Raw genomic sequence first — 3,192 nt, forward strand, 5'->3', positions numbered from 1 at the left:
AAACATAGGCAAGCAGGGCATCCATGGTGCCATCCATGGTGCCATTCATTCTATTCCATCCCCAATATATTTTTGCAGGAATAAAACCCATTCTTTCTTAGTCTTCAACGTTGGCCATTGGCTCTTACAAAATTCTTCGATTGGTGCCTTGTTTCGAAGATACGATTTTAAGAATGCATTTTTCCTACTCTTGAAATAATTTTTGACCCACCGATACAATAGCAGTGCACACCCTATGAAGCATCATTTTTCATTTCGTCTATAGAAATTCAATGACCTGATGATTTTGGCAAAGACTGCTAGTGTAGGATTAATTGCTTGGATTTTCCCACACTTGAAATAATTTTTAACCCACAGATACTATAGCAGTGCACACCCTATGAAGCATCATTTTCCATTTCGTCTATAGAAATTCAATGACCTGATGATTTTAGCTAAGACTACTAGTGTAGGATTAATTGCTTGGATTTCAATTTGCTCAAAAAAATCCACTACGATTATCTCAATATAGCCCAAAGTCTTCGGGACAAACACCATGCCATATAATGCCAAAGCAAACACTTTCATGCCTTGATCAACATCTAAATGCACTTGAACAAAATTAAGGAGAAAATCCCAACAGATACCGAGTTGTTCACCTTGAGGTTTCCCGAAGGAATCTATGGTTTTTACTTTAACTTTTATAAGCTTGCCCAACTTTTTTTTTCAGCTTTCAGGTAAAAACTTTGCTCAAAAATTATAGTCCTATCTCAAGCAAAATCGAGTACTCCTTAATGGTTGGCATTAAATCTTCTTAATTAAAAGTGAAGCATCTATAGGACGATCTTAAAAATGTATAGCTACCCTAATCAATTGTTCTTCGATCACCACCAAAATAAGGGATGCAATTTGCCCATACTTTTGCAAAATCTTTCCTTTTTTTTTTCTTTACTTATCTGACCACAAATGATGGCTAACTCTTTTAAATTATTTTGGGTGAGATCCAAATACACCTTTTTGGGTAACTCAGACATATAATCGATAGGCAAACAATCTCCATTCTTTTTGTTGGGCTTCATTCAACCAAACATGTACTTCATTATATGACTTACATAGGACACCTACAGATGATAAGTAAATCTGTAGTTCTACAGGATCCATGAAAAAACTTCTTAGAAGAAAGATGTCTTAAAGTAAATACCTCAATGTAAAACTGTATGATATGATTTATGTAAAAGAAAAATAAAAAAAAAAAAAATTGAGTTAGTATGAGGATGTGGTTTGGGATTGGAAATTTTTTTATTTTTTTTATTTTTACACATGATTTTTATTCTTGCATGTTTTGGAATTAGGTATCTTCTATAACATGGTTGGCAAGGCTTTACCTAAGTTTGGCTTCTTACGACTTACTATATGCTTAGTTTGAATTGACACACATCTAAAGGTTCTCAAATTGTTTCTCACTATCATCCATGCAAGGACTAGTAAGGCACTACAATCCTCACCCATTATAAGTTACGAATGAAAATGATTCAATTTAAGTAGAAAATTTCATTTGCTATTACGAAGCTTATCACCTTACAAGATTATAGATACTAGAGGTGTAATCGCTCGAGTTCAAACCGATACAGTATTAAGCTCGAACTCGAGTTTAATTCAAAATTTGAGGCTCGAAACTCGGTTTGAACTCGATCAAATTTTTTTTTTTTAGCTCGAGCTCGACTTGAGATAGAATCGAGCTACTCGAACTCGCTCAATTAGGCCCAATTAACATGTAAAAATAAGCTCGATTCTTATATTTGATAAAAGTTTGATTATTTATACTTGAGCTCGAACTTGAGTTTGAGATATTTTATTAATTAAAATAATAAAAATATATTTAAATATAAAAGCTCGATTAGGCTTACGAGCGACTCGAGTCAGATATAAAAATGCTCAAACTTATCTCAATCGATGAGTTGAGCTACTCGAGCTCAAGCTTGACTCAATAATATTGAGCTAAATTCGAGTTTTATTAGAATCAAACCCAAGTAGCTTATGAAGACTAATGTATCATTTACACCCCTAATAGATACTTTACTTCTTCCTATAAGGGACGAAGCCTAAGTATAAAGCTTATGCATAAAATGTAACGTGTCATCGTGTGTGCAAATGTCTCTTAATTTACTGAGAATAATATATATATAGAAAAATAAAATAAAAAATAAACAAAAGGCAGTTTAAAAAATGCATGTGAAATTTATCCCTTTTTGTCTTCGATTTTTTTTTTATTTTTTGATTTTTGTATTGATTTTTTTATTATCAAAATCTAAAAAATTAAAATTAAATACCAATTAAGATTGTTTAAATCAAAATTGAGGATAACACATAATTAATTTTTGGCTTGACTCTAAAAAAAATAGCATCCTTAATAAAATCGTCAAACTGTCGTAATAGTTTTAAAGTCACCTAATGAATTTGAAAAGGAAAAGGAAAAAAAAGTCATTACCAATTTTTTTGGCTAGGTGCGATTGGTCACCTATTAAAATTTATATTTTTAATAAAAGTCTTAAATTAATTAAAATTTATTAAAAAGATAATTTTATAGTCTGTGAAATAGTTTGGATCCAATAGTCGATTATGTATGTGGAAAGATTAGCATCCCCACAATGTCAGTTTAAAATGGTATCAATTAATTATATGTTACCGTTCAATCTTAACAAAAAAATAATCTTAGTTTCAACATTTAAAAATAATTTCCTTGACTTCCTTTATTTATCGAAATTTTAGTTTTTTTTTTAATTTATGTTTTACTGTTATTTCGTTTTATTCAAGAAAAAAATTAGAACCTTTTTATTGAAATAATTTTTAAAATATTTCAATACATTGATAACATTAAAAAAGCTTTTCCACACCTAAATATTTCTTAGGTATCACTTCTCGGAATATTTCAAAATTTCATCCTCGGAGGCTTGTATTTATCTTTCATAAAAATAAAGACATGCATACAATGTGAATGATAAAATATTGATGCACGTACTTTATTTTGTTTTAAAAAATTATTGGTTTTTTATTTTTATAATTTTTTGGAAAAAAAGAGAAATTTTTATTATATTGAAAAAATTTTTTGTAAATACTCTAATACACTGGAAGTATTTTTTTAAAAAAAATCTTTTCACTTAGATATTTTTTAAAAGCATTACTACTCAGAATTTTTAAAATTCCATCTCAGGT

The sequence above is a fragment of the Durio zibethinus genome, chromosome 14 (assembly GCF_047325235.1).
Source record: "Durio zibethinus cultivar Kanyao isolate XHJ-2024 chromosome 14, ASM4732523v1, whole genome shotgun sequence".
Classification (NCBI taxonomy): Eukaryota; Viridiplantae; Streptophyta; class Magnoliopsida; order Malvales; family Malvaceae; genus Durio; species Durio zibethinus.